This window comes from Protopterus annectens, chromosome 1.part1, assembly GCF_019279795.1.
Source record: "Protopterus annectens isolate FY-2018-M chromosome 1.part1, PAN1.0, whole genome shotgun sequence".
NCBI lineage: Eukaryota > Metazoa > Chordata > Ceratodontiformes > Protopteridae > Protopterus > Protopterus annectens.
In genome coordinates this window covers 1,316,306,952-1,316,325,359 of record NC_056726.1, presented here as the reverse complement: position 1 = coordinate 1,316,325,359, position 18,408 = coordinate 1,316,306,952, and positions in this window count along the sequence as shown.

Sequence of the window (18,408 nt, the reverse complement as noted above, 5' to 3'; positions counted from 1 at the left end):
GCCCAAATTATTGTGGCTTACGCCACCCCTTATATGAAAAAATACTGTGCCCATTAGTTTGTTGTGCCTCTGTCCAGCAGTGACCCAGAGATGATTCCCGGGGTAAACCTACGATCTCCCATCCACAGGTCTAGATTTCTCTTGAACAGAGTCAGCGAGGTGCTCTGCCTCACATGGACCGGGATTTTATTCCACAGCATAGGGAGTCTCTGAGTGATAAATCTATCCCTCCAGCACGTCCTATTTATATCCGTGCTAAGGTTTAAGTCGCTTGCTCTAGTGGTTTTGGTGGATTTGGATTTTTGAGGTGGAGCATGTCCATTAATTCGGGTTGGACATGGCCTTGTATGTCAGGCACATGTCACCTCTGAGCAGACGGTATGCGACTGAATAGAGCTGGAGTTTCTTCAATCTGGCAGCATATGACAGATTTTGGAGTCCCTTTATCCTTTTGGTGAGGAACTTTTGGGGCCTCTCCAATTGCTGCAGATGTCGGGTGAGATACATCCCGAATGGGGCATTGTACTCGATCATTGGTCTGATAAGTGAAGAGTACAGGGAACAATGACCTCACTAGATCTGGATGTGAATCCCTTCATGATCAGGTGGGCAATGTAGAAGGTCTTTCTAACCACTTTAGCAATGTGAGTGTCAAAGAAAGGCCACTGTCAACCTGGGTCCCCAGGTCCCTGATAACCTCTTCTGTGCTTAGTGGATTGCCACCTATATGGTAGCTTGGGGTTACCTTGTTTTTCCCGAAGGGTATGACTATACATTTTTGGCGTTTAACTTCAGGCCATGGCTCTGGCACCAGCTATCTGTTTCCGTGAGTCCCTTCTGAAGGATATCAGTGTCCGATGCACTTTCCACTATGGCCCAGTTTGCAGTCATCTGCAAACTTTGTCAGCCAAAGTCCTCCCATGTTGGCCTGTACTTCTGAGAAGTAGATGCCAAACAATAGGGGCCAAGGACCGAGCCCTGTGGGACACCACTTGTGACCGGCTTGGAGTCTGACACAGCGCCAGCAACTCTAACCCTGTGGGTTCTGTCCTTAAGCCAGTTTGCAACCCATCTTGTGACATATGGGTTTACATTTAAGCTGGTAAGTTTTTCTACAATACCCGAGTGGGGTATTGTGTCGAAAGCCTTTGCAAGGTCAAGGTAGGCTGTATGGACTGCCTTTCCTCATCAATGGCCTTGGTGACTATTTCAAGAAGTCGACCAAGTTCAAAAGGCATGATCTTCCCTTGACAAAGCCAAACTGGGTCGGGTCCAATGTCTGCAAGTCCCCTATATCTTTGTTTATGAGCTCCATTATGATCCTCTCCATAGCTTTGCAGACTAGACTTGTTAAGCTTATGGGCGGTAATTACCAGGGTCCGTGAGGCGCCACCTTTGTGGAGTGGGACCACAGTTGCCGTCACGCCACTCCTTGGGCACGTATCCTGTGGTAAGGCTGAGATTAAACAGCTGCCTTATGTGCGGGTTTAATTCCTCATTTAGCTCGTGTAGCACACAGCCGGGGACACCATCCGGTCCCATTGATGCTGTGTTTTTAGCTTTAGAGAGAGCAGCTTTCACCTGCGCATTTGAGATGTCTGGGAGGCTACACTCGGCTGGGATAGTTATCTCTCCTTTAGGGGAGAGGGGTGAAGTTTGCACTGAACCTGTCTGCCAGTATGTTGGCAATGTCTGTGGGTTCAGTGATTTTTGTATCATTTTGGACTAATTCTGAGCATATCTGTGAGTTTCCACCCAGGTTCCTAACATAGCTGAAAAAGGCCTTATGATTGTCCTTTGAATCCATGGCAATTTTTCTCTCAAAATTGGCCTTAGTTGATTTTATGAGTGCTCGTAATTTTTACTAATAATGATCAGGGGTGACTTCCCTTTTATGGATTTTGTTCTATCATGTAATAGCTTTCTCCTCTTATTGTAAAGTTTGTTAATGGCTGGGGTCCACCAGACTGGACGTTTGCCCTTTGTGGAAAGAGTCTTGGTTTTATTTGGGATTGCCTGATCCATGCAGTCCTGGAGGTGTTCATAGAAGGCATTTGTAAGGGCTTCCGCAGCTTGGGTTGTGGTTTCCTCTGACTCAGGGGCCTTGAAGGATACCACACCAGTCTTGAGTAGTGTGAAGTTTGCTTTAGAGAAGTTCTTCACTATGGTCTTTTTGTTTGGGGTGGGGCGGGATGTGGATTTCCAGTGAGATTAGTTTATGATCAGATCTCACCAATGAGGGATATACTTCGTGTGGAGCATTTTGTCCCCATGTTTGTGACAATGAGATCTAGTATATTTTCTCCTCTCGTGGGAACAGTGACTAGCTGTTCCATGGCATTTGAATTTATGAACTCCAGGAACCGTTGGGCTAGAAAGTTAGGGCTTGAGTAATGTTCCCAGTCTATATTCGGGTAGTTGAAGTCACCCAATATGATGGTGTTTGGAGATACATTTATACCCTCCAGTGTCTTCAGGAAGGCTGTGTGGGGTTCCTGAGTTTGAGAGGGTGGCCTGTAGCATGCTACAATTTGTAGAGCAGTTTTGCCTATTGTTAGTTGCACCTGGATGGTTTCCGAAGCTTCATGCGTTGCCACCAACCTGGAGGTGTGAGTATCCTTTATGAATATGGATACACCCCCTCCTTTTGTGGAGTGGTCCGGGTTTTGGGGCCGGAACGCATGATATGAGGTAAAACCTAATAGTGCCGGGGTGCTCTCAGGAGCCTTGAACCAGGTTTCAGTTACAGCACAGACATCGATGTTCTCCATACTGAGAAGGGCCTCGAGTGCGTGCATTTTGAGATTTAGACTTCTGGCATTGAGCAGCATTACCCTCAATTTCTTCCCATTTTGTTTTCTAGGGTGGTAGGTTTAGAATTTGAGCCTTGCCTAAAAAGGCACTATGGGGTGGCAAGAGCCTTAGCCAATATCCGGAATCCCAGGGTGACAGGTGCAAGCCGTCCCTTCAAGCAGCGTGGCTTGTCAAGCATGTCATCCCAGGCAGACAGACACTGGATCCCCTTTGAATGACACCAGACATTAAGCCAATTGTTAAAGCTGATCATCTTGTCTCTATATTGTGGCATCATTCTTGGTGAAGGAAGGATACTGCTCAGGGTTAGGGTCATACCTGCCTGGGCTACATAATCAGAGAGCTCCTCTATGTCTCTTTTCATGCAGTCCAGGGAGGTACGTCTCAGGTCGTTCACACCAGCATGGACAATGACTGTGTCATATTTGTACTTGCTGTGGAGTGACCCGAGTGCTTGTGTTATGTGGCGGATTCTAGCGCCCGATAGGCAGCTTACTGTGACCCTCTCCTTGTTCAGCCTGGTGAGTGGGACGTCAGTGTGTCTGACTATGGAGTCACCTATGACAAGTATGTTTGGTGTTGTATTTGGCCTTAAGGGCTGTGACTGCTTTGCACACTGCTTTTGTGGTTTATGTGTTGCTTTTGGGGTGTCTTGAGGTAGCAGTTGTTTGGGTGTCTGCTTTGGAGGCCTCTGCTGTTTAGGTAAATTTTTACTCAGAGCCTCCAGTATGTCTTTGTGTGTTTATGTGTTTGATTCAGTGGAGTGGTAGCATTATGTGAGGCTGGTTTTGTGGTGTGTGTAGTTGCCTTCTCCTCCTGTCTGGTCTTGCCAGTCCTGAGTTGAGAGAGCTCAGCCTCCAGTTTGGCTAAATAGCTGCATCTCTCGCAAGTATTTGTGTTATGTGGGAGGAGGAGAGGGTTGTCTGTGTACATGAGGCAGTTATAACATTGCCTCAAGATTCCCAGATTCACCAGCTGGACCGAGAGGAGATTGACAACTGACCTTTGGACATGCTAGAATAATATTGGGAAATCCTTAATTGAAAACAAGGGCCAGTGGGGAGTGAGGGTGTAGTGCTTTTAATTTTTAGTGCTGACTTATATAATTGCTTTAGTGAGCAAGTGCCAGGTAACTTGAGTGCAATGTGATACAAGTAACTAAATGCAAAACGACAAACAGTAACTTTCTTTCAAGTGAAACAAGGAAATAAGTACAGTAAGCAATGCAGATATCACTAGTGATCCACAGAAGCTGAGAAGTTGCTTTTAGGTGAATTAGCTTCCAGGAAATAACAAGCAAACAAACAACAAGTATATAAACAAAGCTAGATTCAGTAGGCCTGGATCTAGTCTATGATAGAGCAAACAAGGTGAACCAATTTCAGTAAGATACAGTTCAAATATTCAGGCACTATAAACCTTTAACCAGAAAATTCCCAGCTCAGAAGGGCAGAGTCCAGCCTCTTCTCCCACAAGAGTGCAGTCCACGAACCTTCTTAATGTAAAATAACTGGCCTGAAGCCCAAGTGCCTAAACCAGAACTAATACACTTGGACACTGGGCTCTCAATCAGCAGTTCCCAACTTAGAAGGATGAAAGCTACCTGTCCTGCCACCACAGTGCTTGCCACAAACCTTCCTAATGTAAAACAACTGGTCTGAAGCCCAAGTGCTTAATCCAAAAGACTTGAATGATAGCTACACTTTAATCAAGTTACAACCAAGCAGTAATAAATACCATTGAATACTTTAGAGAATGTCTGGATTAGTGCTCAAGTTACACAAACAAAGCTAGATCCAGCAGGCCCGAATCCAGTCTATGCCACAGCAAACAAGGCGCACCAACTTCAGTAAGAAACAGTTCAGATATGCATGCACTATAAGCCTTTAACCAGAAATTCCCAGCTCAGAAGGGCAGAGTCCAGCCTCTCCTCCCACAAGAGTGCAGACCACTCTGTACATCTGGTGCAAATGTAAAACAACACAAGCCACAGAAATGGCACAACATTTGGGTAATGTCTGAAAGTTAAAATTGCAATCAGTGCAGATCGGTTTTGCTGTTATACACAACTTCATCAGTGCTACTTGCTCACCATAATAAATTGTCATTATATATTCAAAATGTCATATGATTAATGACATCACAGAATATTACTGGCAAATCCAAAAACAAATCCATACCTAAAAATAAAATGCAAACAAACCAATATAAATACAGAAGAACCTATGAACATTCAAACTTGGACATATATTCATTAATAGTTTATAAATATCAGACAAACATAGAAAAAATATACAACTGAATTACGTCATCACAAGATCTCCAAAGTAATCAGAATGTTGGCCTGTCCATGGCAGCAGCCATATAAAATAAAGGGACTTCAATGGTATTATATATCACATCAAAAGCTCAACATCAATGTAAGGAAATGAACATTAAAATAGAGAATATATACATATGCCTCCATACAGCAAGTCAAGATGAATCCCCTCAGAAATATCCATTAAGGCCCAGATAAAACAAAACACCAATCAGAGTATTTCTATGTTGTTCCTTCCTACCCAAAAGACTACAAAAAACTCATCTGACATATGGGATCACGGTATCACCCACTGTGTAGAGGTAAATGTAAATTGTGCCACTGGACTAGCACAAAAATGTTTGAAAACTGCACTACATGACTTTTTTCATCAGATGTCACTCCACTGTGCAGAAATGCATTCTTTAAATGAATATACAGTTTGAGCAATGTAAAAAGTTGTACACATGCATACAGCAAGCTAAATCATCCAAGAAGTGTCATGTGCAATAAGTCTTATTATCCTAAATAAACTTCTAGAATATTTAGTGAAAAAAAACTATCAGTGTGAAAAGTATGTTCACAAAAATTACATCTGTCCCATGAACAGCAACCAAGCAAATCATGTTAAACAATTATATCTATCCTAGGGTTGCATGCTGACTTCATGAACTAAACAACTGAGCAATGTCCTTATTGCATCTATAGCTAAATTGATACATATCTATCAGGATATGGGATAATGCATTTTTTTAAACAAGAAATACCTTTATTAAATGATCACTTATGACATAGGAAATCTTAATTTATATAAATGAAAACAAACCATATTCACACAATTCCAGTTCCAAACATTATATATTACAGGCCACATTGACATAACTGTAGTTGCAAATGTTATACATCTCTTATAATCTTTCCAGTCATTGTCAGCCAAACATTACACAGCTCTTTCAAATCATGCCTTCTTTTAAACCTCATTCCTCCTCTGCATGCATTGTTCCCACAATTCCCATTTGTCTTATATAATTTGTTCCTACCCTTTTCTAAAGATATCAATTTCAGTTGTTTTATCACTGTTACTATGTAAGCTACTTCTAGTAAAGTTAGTTTAGACTTTGATTTCTATTTTCTAGTAATTGCTTTTTTGGCAGTCACCATAATTAGACTCAGAAAGGCCTTAGTATGTCTACACAATCCTGATTCTCTATCATAGCTCAAAAATCATTTCCTTAGTTACACCAATTTGCTCTCCCAGTATGTCTGACAGAGCAGTCTGTAGGGAATCTTTAAAGTCTGACAACTCATTACACTCTCAGAAAATATGTTCCCAGTTACTTCTTTCTTCCCCATCACACCTCCAACATTTGCTGTTTACCTGAGGAAAAAATCTTTGGAATCTGCTCGGGGTATAAAAATACCTATGTAAACACTTCCAAACAATGATCTTAAATCTTCTAGACTTTGTTGCATATTTGGGAGATATAGATATATCCTCCTGTTGCTTCTTTGTGAATTGCTTATCCAGCCTCTTTCTAACCTCCTCTAATTGATTCTTATAGTTATCATGCAATATTTTACGTTTTACTAATTATTCCTTTTTTAATGACAGCTTCTGTTCTAGATTCTATCGAAAACTCTTCCAGTGCTGTTTCTGTTATAGATTTTACTAAAAACTCTTCCAGTTCATTTAGGACTTATATTTCTTTTTCTTTGCCTATACTCTGATATCAGTTCTTGATAGGTAAAGCGATCTCTAACTTGCAACCCAAATACATTCTTGGCATCTTCCCATTCTATTACATTTCCCTCTCTAGTTATTTTCTCCCAATACCTTAGTTCCTCTTCCAGTTTCCTTCAAAAAATTCTAGTCCTCTCTTGTCTATTGTTTGTATCCCTAATTGCAGTCATCCCTATTGTCAGAATCTCCTTTCTCCATTCCCATGTTGTCTTAGTTCTTAGAATACATTCTCCTTGTTTATGAATATAATATTCTATACAATTATTCTTATACTGCTTAAAGACCTGCATCCAAAACCCCAGTCTCTCCTTTTTTTCTTGAGCTTTTCCCTATTTCATCATCATCCCTACCCACTTTGAATTATAGTTTATTGCTTTTACTATGTATAGGAGCCTTAACTGTGTTGCTCTGAAATACCCCTTCAGATCAGGTAATCCCAATCTGCCTTGTTCTGTTGGCAGAATCATTTTATCCCTCTTGAGTCTTGTGTCTTCCCCTCCCAGATAAAATCCTTCAGCTTTTTATTAACTGTTATCCACAACTACCCCTCTGGCTGATAAAAATATGACTGACCTGTGTATGAAACTAAAGGGACTAAAACATTTTAAGTGCTTGTGTCTTACCATCCATATACATATAACAGAGCTTCCATTTTCTCGGTTTTGTATTATATTTTCTTTAGTCTCTTCAAACATATTCTTAGCTGCCACTACAGAATCATTTATAATCCATTATTCTAAATAATTAATTTTATCATGTCCCCATAAATATGGATATTGTTAAACCGGGTCTATATTATAAACATTAAAGCTGTAAACAGCGAATACATGCACATCGACACATAAAGGTCAATGTAAAAAAAGAACAAAATACGTAATTGGTGAAAATGAAAACACCAAACTTATTACCTCAACCAACAGTACCATGCAGGTAAGCTCAAACTAACTAAATAAAATTAAATTAACACACTTTTTGCAGGGGGGCAAGCCCCCCTGGACCCCCCCACTTAAATATACCAACTTCAAGACCACACTACAGTGGGGAAAAGGATATATTTCCTCATCCCCACGATCGCCATGCTGGCTAAGCAAATATATTTGGCATTTTCATTTTCGCCGATTACGTATTTCACTCTTTTTGTACATTGACCTTTATGTGTCAATGTAGATATATTCACTATTTTGAGCTTTTGTGTTTATAATATAGACCCGTTAAACCAATTGATGTGTGGGTACATAATTTACCATTATTGCCTTTGTTTTAGCTTAATTAATGTTGTATCCCAAAAGATATGAAACTGTCTCAAAATGAGCCAAATATTCTTGACTACCATACCAATTATATCCTTGAATGTCTGAGTCCATTATTTGCTTTGGCAGTGGTTCTAAATATAATGCAAATAACAAAGGGGAAAAGAATACCCCTACATGGCTCATCTGCTGAAGCAGAAATTATCAGAGAGGACCCACCATTTTAATTTTCACCCCCAACCCCCCATATATCCTCCTAATCAACCTTATAATTTTATTGGAGAATGCAAATGCTTCCATTGCCCTGCTCATAAAGTCCCACTTTACTCTGTCAAATGTTAGCCTCCCCTCCACAAAACCACATTGATCCATACTTATCAATTCTGCCATCACTTTTGCCATTCCTTTAGCCATTATAGGCATAAACACTTTATAATAATGGTTTAGTATTGAAATGGGCTGTATAAAGCCAGATCCAATGGATCTTTACCCTCTTTAGGTATTACAACTACCTCCACTTTCTTCCAGGATGTTGGTACTTCTCCTCTTAAAATACTGTTAAACAAAACTTTCCAGATCTTTATCAGTTTTTTGCCATCATAGTTTCCAAACTACCACAGGAATACAATCTATTCCTGGGGACTTTCCTGTAGATTGGTTATACATTCCAATTTTTATCTCATCTCCTCCTATCCTAACTGTTAGCAATTGAGCCTCGTCTACCTATAACTTTGGCATATTTACTTCTTCCATAGATATTTTCATTTATACCTTTTCTTGATTTTGATACTTCCCTGACTTATACAGACTTTCATAGAATTTATGAAATATTTCTACTACTTCTACAGGATCGCTTGTTATCTTCCTTGTTATAGGCTCTCTAAGCTTGATGACAGCTCATTCTACTTTCTGTTGCCCAAGTTGTTGTGCTGAAAGTTTTGATGATCTAGAGTTATTAGCAAAACACAGCTGCTTAACAGCAATCTTTCTAAACTCATACATATTATCAAGGTTATCCCTTATTTTCTTTTTAGTATTCTGGAGTTGCTCTTCTTCTTGTTCTTTGGGATTCCCCCCTGTTTTGCAATACTTTAACATTTGTCAGTCCCTCTAAATAATTCTTGTTATTTCTTAACCATATCTCCCTTTCTTTTAATTCCACACTATTTTTTAAACTCCACTTTAATTTTATCCCACTTCCTACCTATATTTTCAGAAGAAATTTCTATCTTCTGTAATAGCTCCTGAACAATTTCCATTACCCATTTCTTGAATACCTCTCTTTTCAACAGATAGGTGGGAAAGAAAGCACCAGTGTTTTATTTTTATTTCATTACACTGTGTTGTTATTTTAGTTATTATTGGTGAATGATCTGAAATAGTTATGTGTGTGTTATCAAGACCTTCAATTAAATGCACATGTTCCCGTGAAACGTAAATTCTGTCTAGCCTGGTCCAGTTTTTATATCTTAGGGAATATTATGTAAATTCACTCCAAACTCCTAGTACTGAAATCACATCTTTCCATGCCAAATATTTTCATAGATTTCTTCAAAAATCTACCATCCTTTGTTAAATTTTCCTTTCTGAGCAGCTGAGACAAATTTCACTGCTGCAAATCAAATTTCAGTCCCCACCTATAAGTAATATTCCTTTTGAAATCTGATTTTTTTTCTCCCAGAATTTTCTTAAGGTCCATTATAGCAGTTTTTGGTGGAATATAAATACGTGCCAGTGTAACCTTCCTCCCTTGCTAGTAGCCCATTAGTACTACAGATCTATCATTATTACCTTTTTATCCTCTTCTATCACTATTGGATCTCCTTTTGCAGTTAATATAAGTAATCCTCTTTTCCTTTCCCCCAGGGATTCCTTTGAATAACCATCCTGAAAACCTTTCTTTATTAAATTTACATGTTCAGTTTTTTCAAGTATGTCTCCTACAGGATAGCTATTTGCACTCTACATTTTTAATATAGTATACTACTCTTTCTTTTTTGTATTTATCTGTGAGACCATTGACATTTAAAGACATTACAGAAAGCATCATTATTTTAGAAAGTTATTTCCATATTTTATATATAACAGCTTTTTTGTTAAATGTCTAGTTCCAGCTTTTGTGTTACATGCATATAGCATTTGTCAGATTGATCTTTTATGCATTTCTTTCTTGTCATATCCATTTGAGCCTATGTCACATCTTATGAAACTTTTTGTTTTATTGAAAGCCTTCACACAAAAAACAAATCCACTCCCAATACCCCTTACAACCTATTCACTTATTAATAACACACAAAGCTATGTACATCTTCAAGTATTGAAGTTTTACCCTGCTAATAGGAACACTTGTTCCAAACTGGCAGACACAGACACAGATTTGAGATAACCTAATAGAAGGATTATCCATGTGAAGATGCATGGTACAGTGTATTTATACTAAGTGCTCTCTGGCTTTGTCTTATCTTTATAGCTCTCTCAGCTGCAAAAATACTTGAATGCTTTCAGAAAAACATTTCCCCTAACCGCTTCTCTTTATCAGATTGTCTCCTAGTGACATGAGAACCAGATACAAAACTACCAAGCATACATTTGTTTACTAGAAAAAAGCCTTATAATATTCAGTATTGTTTTTCATTTACTTGCTTCCCCTTAAAACTTGCTACCAGATTAAGCTAAGGTCCCAACCCAGTCATTCCCTATTCAAAAATGAGAAAAAGCACACTATTTTTTCTTTTGTCACGATCTTTTAATCAGATTTTTCTTCTTCTTTTTTTACATTGCAATGCCTACGTTTCTTGAAACTGAAAAAGGAAAAAGAGAGAAGAAGGGAGAAAAAAATAAAAACAGGAGCACCTATTTACATTAGTATCTCATTGCACTTAAAATAAATGTGAAAACTATACTTTATAGCATGCAAAGGAAATCATGCACTATTAAAATAGTACCATTAAGAAAAAAATGTTTACTTACAGTTAACTTCCTCCCTCCCTCCTCTTCCCCTCTCCTGATTATTTTTCAGAACATTAGTGACATGAAGTAGGGCATATGCTTTAGAGTCCTCTACAAGTTTAACAAAGTTCAAAAAAGTACAATATTTTCAGATTTTCTTGTTCTGACATGTTTTACAAATATAATTATTGCTTTGTAATTCCACATTTGTCAATTTCCAAGTTACTGGTTTTATTCTCCAAATATTAATGGCATGAAGTATGGTATATGCTTTAGAGTCCCCTACAAGTTTGCCAAAGTCCAAGAAAGTCCAATATTTCCAGAGTTTATTGTTCTGTCATGTTTTACACATATAATTATTGCTTTGTAATCCCACATTTGTCAATTTCCAAGTTACTGGTTTTATTTCTGTTCTTCTCCATCTCCCAAATCCCATCTCTGCTTCATTTCCAATGTACTTTCGATTCTTCTAGTCAACTCTTGTGTTTTTTCCTTTTCTCAAACATTTTCCATTGAAACATTGGAAAAGGTTTCACTGGCAGTCTCTCTGTGGTCTTTATTATCAGAAGAACAAGAAACATAATTTCCTTCTGTTTCACAGCTTACTTTTTGTTGGACAATCTTTTGTATTTCCTCCTTACTATGGTGTCCCTCCAGGGAAAATATTTTGAAGATAGCTGGGTACAGCAGTTTGAATATCATGCCTGTGTCTCAACATTCCCTGAATAGTGGAATAAATTTACTACACTTCTGCCTGGTGTACAATGAATAATCACTCTCTACAAACACTTTGCTGCCTCCCACTTTTAGTACTTTGTACTTACACCACAGTTTTGTCAGAATCAACTCCTTCTCCTAATAAGACTGCATCTTTCCTATTAAAGGTCTAGGTTAGTTTCTTATAGCCAGGTTTTGAGCATACACATGATGTGCCCTTTTGATTAACAATTCCTGTTGTGGAATACCAGTCCAGTTGCGTATTTGTGCTTTCATAAAATTAAAACAGTCTGTTAATTCCAGCTTCTCTGGTACAGCAGAAAATCTCAGGTTTTCCCTATGTGCTCTGTCCTCTAATTCTATTATTTTTTAAACATCTCTTCTTGTGCAGTCTCAAATTCAGCCAGCCTTTTCTTCATTTTGACCTCTGAGTTATGCAGTTTTATCATCTTATCTGAATGTCTGTTTAAAGCTTCTTCCATATTTTCCAGCCTTTTATTGTTTGAGTTGATATACTCCATCAGTGTTTCATTTATTTTAATCAGGTCTATTTGCAGGTACCTTATACTTTCCTCTAGGTTACTGAAAGTTATGTCTGGAGTTTGCACTGTTTTTTTGCTGAACAACTGCAGTACTTTCCCCAGTCAGTGTTTTTTCATCACCTTTAATGATTTTCCTTCAGGTCCTCTGTATTTCTTTTTTCCCAGCATCCAGGCATTGCACTTACTAGACAGTTACTGAAATTTACCCAGAAATGTAGGTTCACTAGCTTTCTCTGCTAAATTTCTGTTTTCACACTGGAAGAGCTAGAATTAAGTTGTTACTCAATGTGCAGCCATCTTGGAAGTTCATATGGGATAGTGCATTGATGAATAATAAGACAGGCCAATGCTTCTGAATACTTTGTGCAATATATTTAATATTACTACCATATGTGTTCACAAACCAAGTATGTTATAAAACTGAATTGAGATAGTTACTATAGTAGATGACATGTTGTCAACCTCTACTTTCACCTGTGATAAAATGTTTTCAGAGTCCCCTATATTTAAACCTGTGAATCAGATCACATGGTATATGTTGATATCTGGAGAACTTCCATAGTAGTGCCACTGTACAAGGGTGGTCTGACCACAGACCCTGAGAACTACAGACCTATTACTTTCACTGTTATAATTTACAAGGGCATGCAATGCATCACAGTCAACAAAAAACAGGTGACCAGCAATCCCCTGTCCCTAATCAATTTCATTTTGCAACAGGTAGAGCCTATTTTGTAAGTATAGTCAACTTCAACCTGGACCTAGCAAAGACCTTTGGTATAGATCCTCATACTGGTATTTTGGGCAGGGTCACCCACACAAACATGGACCTCCACATTATCCATTGAATAGACAACTGAATTACCAATAAAACTCACACAGTGAGGGTTAGTGGTACCTATTCCACACAAATAATTTTCAACCACTTCTCTGATGTCAAGGCAGACACTAAATGCCTACAGATAATCAAGTTTCCTGATGACTGCAAATTGGGCAGCATTATTAACTCTCATGCTGACACTCAGATTCTCTAAATAGCATTTGACCATGTCTTCACCTGGAGAAACTGCCATGGGCTCAAGCTCAATGTGAAAAAATGTAGCATACATTAATTTGAGAAAGGCAACTCTCCCAATGCATATCACATTAATGGCACTTCCCTTTAAAATCAACACAGTCATTAGAAATCTGGATATATTCCATGACAATGAGCTATCTGTTGAACCCAGTATATCAGTCATAATTAGGTAATATTCCATATCACTCAGCTAATTACCAAAGGGATGTGGTCTAGATGTAAAGAAGTCATGATTCCTCAGTGCTCTTCCCTCATCAGGCCCATCGTACAATTCAGTATTCCCTTTGGCATGTACCTGTCCAAACACATTGTCCAACTCCAGAGGCACAAACAATTCCTAACTAGAGCAATTACAGGGCTAAGTTCCTTAAGTGACCTGGAGACAGTCAAAGCCCTGTCACATTAGTTTATCTCTTACAGGCTTCTGCATTGGAACTGTTACTAAACTTTGCATGCTTTGAAAGAACCTGTCCTACCAGACCTTCAACTTCAGAAAACTTGTAATGTTACAAATGCCTCTATAAAGATATCAGTCTTCAACATGACATAAATGAGACCTGCTGACATTACAGATATCTAACCCAACAAATCCAGTACTATACAACAGATTTTGCATGCATGTCAAATAAAGTAATACACTGACAACCTCTAAAAGCAGTCCCGATTAATGGATGGATATTTGCATATTCACTCCTTGGGTATGTAATATGACTCTTCTTGATTGAGCCAGTTAATTCATAGGCTTCTTAGTGGTCTCTTAGACAGCTGGTCTAGAAATACCCTCAGTTTATGAAGCTATAATATAATAATCTATAAAAGAGGCTTAGTAGTTTTTTTCTTGATTCTGTGTAGAAAACCACAGAGTAGGTTTTTGATTCCACATAACTTGAAATTATATTTTACTTGCAGCATCAGTTATCTTATCTGTAGTTTCATATGGGTTATATTGTCTTGTCTCTGTAACACTGACATATTTCTTTGCATGCCTTGAAGTTTGAGCAATATTTTGCAAGCATATTTACTGTGCCCTGTGAATGAATGATCACTTCATTGTTTATTGATAACACTGATATATTCACATTCTCTATGAAATGTGGCTGGATGATCACGTCATTTTTTATTGATAACATATCATATTCAGACATTTGCCTTTCAATTTTCTGGCATATTAATGAATAACTTATTATAGTTCTTAATCTTTAAGACCAAGCTAAGCTCTAAGTTAGATCTGAATGTTTTTATAAGAAAAGGTAATCGTTTCTGATCTTTATTTCATCTACACTTGTCTTACAATAAGGATAATTTTTGAAAGCAAAATAGTACTCTTGTTTCTGTCATATGTTATCACTTTTGTAATTCTGCTAAACGGATTGTTGTTGATTTTACCCGCAGATTTGTGTCTTACTGGAAAACATTCATTAATACAGAAGTTAATATCTCAGAAATCATTAAGTATCCTGAACAAACTTATATGGGTCATTGAGCATAGTATCTTTGTCAGTTTTCTTACATATGTCAGATACTACATCATAGTTTCAACTGGCAAAGTCTAGGAAGGATAATTTATTTATGAATGAGTTAAATTTTATGCTAGACTAAAGGCAAGCATATTGTGATATATGTTAATTACAGAGGGTATACACTTTGAAGGAGAGCATAAAATCTTTGATTTGTTAGTATGATATATAAGGTATTACCATCTCTAGTTGGAATTCATACTATTTGTACAATTTATTTCAATTAGCATAGTCATTTAAAATGTGGACATATTTAGTTGATGTTGAGTAACTTACCAAGTTAATGTCTGGGTATTTAAAATAAATCCCTCTTAGTCACTTCAGTGATACAGAGAGATAAAGCCAGGACTACAACCCTGGTGGCCTGAGTTCTATTAGTGACGCAGGTACCTGTTAGAGTCAGAGTGTGGGAGGAGTGGAACCACTGAAGTGTCAGTCAAGGGGTTAGGGTGGATGGTATTCTTGAGGTCAATATCTGTGAAGGCAAGGGATGCTCCTCATAAAAGTTTTATTACATATCCATTCCTAACCAGGTAGTACATATGTGTAGTGGGTAGGGAAGAACCAAACTAGACAAGCCTTCCTCTCCAAGGTATGCAAAACTACAAATCTGGACCCCAAGAGAAATTAATAAATAAATAAAAAATAAACAAAATAATGAACAAAAACATAAGAAATACCACACGAGGATTGTATTTTCATTGATTTGTATATCCTTGAGTTTGTCTATTAAATCCTTGTGCTTTGTAGGGGGCATAGACTGTGTACAGTAGATTCTTATAATGTTCCATCTAATACCAATGATATTAATTACTATACTAGTAACTTCAAGTCTTTAGTAGATTTCCTGGCTTCTGGTATTTATGTTTTTTTTTCTTTTACAAAAATTGTGACACAGCCACCTATCCCATTGGAGTTGCAAGAACAAAAGGAGGTATCACAGACTTTATGAGGTATACCCAAGAAATTAAGATGTCCACTTTGGATCACTAAAACTTTGTGTCTATAATGGCAAGAGATCCACATCCTTCAAGCAGAAAAAAGGCTTCTAAATCACATGTTTTACTACTGAGGTTTTTGGCATTTAGTAAAGCCATCTTTACCTCTGATTGTTTACTTTATGTATTTTTTGGTTCTACTGTGAATCAAGTAATGCCCAATTTAGGCTCCAATAGCCAAAACAAACCAAATGAAAACTTGACCAGATGAAAAAACAACTACAAGTGTATTCCATAAGGCATACCCTCTGAAAACTTTCCATACCCCCTTACTTTATTATACTAATACCATGGATGCACCAAAAATGTGGAAAAAATTGGAAAGCACAAAAACATTGAATCATCACCATAACATTAATAGAAACCATGCTGCAAGAGGATTTTTTTTGTATACGTTGCTCCTGCTGCTTGCCAGTCATCAGCCCCCTCCAGGACAATCGTACTATTCATTCTGCATCATTAGAGTGGGGGTTGACTGGGAAGGTCCATCATTTAGGCAGCCATCATGGGTGTTGTTTGTATTTTTCTTGTTAGCCCTAGCCTCCTTTTAAACACTTAATGGAGCATGAGAGAAGAGGGTGTGCAGTGAGGTAACTGCAAATGATGCTCCATCTCTTCTGTAAGGGGCAGTTAGGTCTTGCTGTCCCACCCCAACTCTGAAGCACAGGAGGTGGCTTCCCTGGTCTCCACCAGGGAAATCACATGTACTCAGTGTGAACTTGAGTGCATACAAGCTCTCCCACCCCCAATAGAGGAGAGTGTGGTAGCCACCCCTCACTTCTCTCCCTTCCTGTCTGATTCCTTCAGTACTGGAGTTGTTAATCAAACCTGGATCACCTGTGTCACAGTCAGGGCTCTTTCCTCTGCACCAAGGAGCTAAGTATGTGGTTAGTGATTATCAATAGGGACCATCAAAGGGTGAGTTATTATTCATGGAACTGTAGTCATTGAGTTGTAACCTCATCCACCTTAAGCTCAACCAAGTGTAAGGAAGCTGTATTTTTTCATTTATTTCTGTCTTGGAATTTAAGGAGATTTAGAAATATATATTATGGGACTGTAAAATTCTCTGTTCATTAGTATTTGTACTCCCCAGAGACAGAGGTCCGTCCATCCATCCAGCCATCCATTCATCCACAGCCCATTTTTCCAAGTTTTTGTATATGGGGTCAGGGTGCACTTTAACAGTGACAATGTTCTGGAGCCTAAATTCACACCACCACCTGGCTAACCATGCCACAGTTGTTATTCTTTATCACATGCACACATGCACACTCACACTTATGGCAGATTTGGAGTATCCAATCCACCTACTGCATTTCATTGGAATGTGGGAGGAAACCAGAGCACCTGGAGAAAACCAACACAAACACAGGGAAGACATGCAGACACAACTTAGAAGGTGTCCCAGCCAAGAAGCAAACTAGAGAACTTCTTGCTGTGAGGCAACAACACTATTGTTTGTGTCACCCAGCAAGAGAGGTGAAGCCTATTAAAGTCAAAATACACTGATTGGTTGCACATCTCACTCCAGGCCAAGAGGTATTGAATTTATTCTCTGTGACATTATTTATTATTTAAGAAAAACACAAAAGGCCAAGACCAGAAACCTCTGCAGCTATAAAAAATGAAAAACAGAATACACACAAAGCTGCTGAGAGTAGGCTCCAGAATCCACAATGAACTTGAAAGATACCAAGGAACAAATCTGTGCAGAACTGCTTTATTACAACACACTAGCGCTTTCATAAAATGCTTCTTCAGGTGTAAAGCTGATACAAGAAAACACACCTTAAATAGCCAGATTAAATAATCACATGATGCACTCTAATTAATTTTTAAAGAGAACCTTAAAATCAACTTTAAAACATACATATATACTATTGATAAAACATACACCCTATATAAAAAAACATATATATGACATTATGTATATAAACATATTTACAACTATTGTTTAGTAAAAAATATATATATAAAAAATAAATAAAAAAAACAAAAATTACCTATGCAAAGCCCTTTTACTAAGAACTGGCTTCAAGGGCACATGTTCATTTAAACCATGACCATAATTGGCTCTGAGCATAACTATCCACCTAGCCTCTACTTCCTCGGTTCTGGCTCTAATGTCACCCACTCTTACACTCTCATATGTCCTAGAGATTATTAGAGTGCATCATGTGATTATTTAATCTGGCTATTTAAGGTGTGTTTTCTTGTATCAGCTTTACACCTGAAGAAGCATTTTGTGAAAGCGCTAGTTTGTTGTAATAAAGCAGTTCTGCACAGATTTGTTCCTTGGTATCTTTCAAGTTCATTGTGGATTCTGGAGCCTACTCTCAGCAGCTTTGTGTATTATTTATTATTTATTTATTACAGTTTGATGACCAGGATAGTCCACTGGGCCTGGAAGAGCCCGTTTTCAGTGGCGGCCCGGGGATAAAAGCTCAACAGGATATAGAGAATTTTACCATAGTTATACAAAAGTAGATAAAGTAGTAGA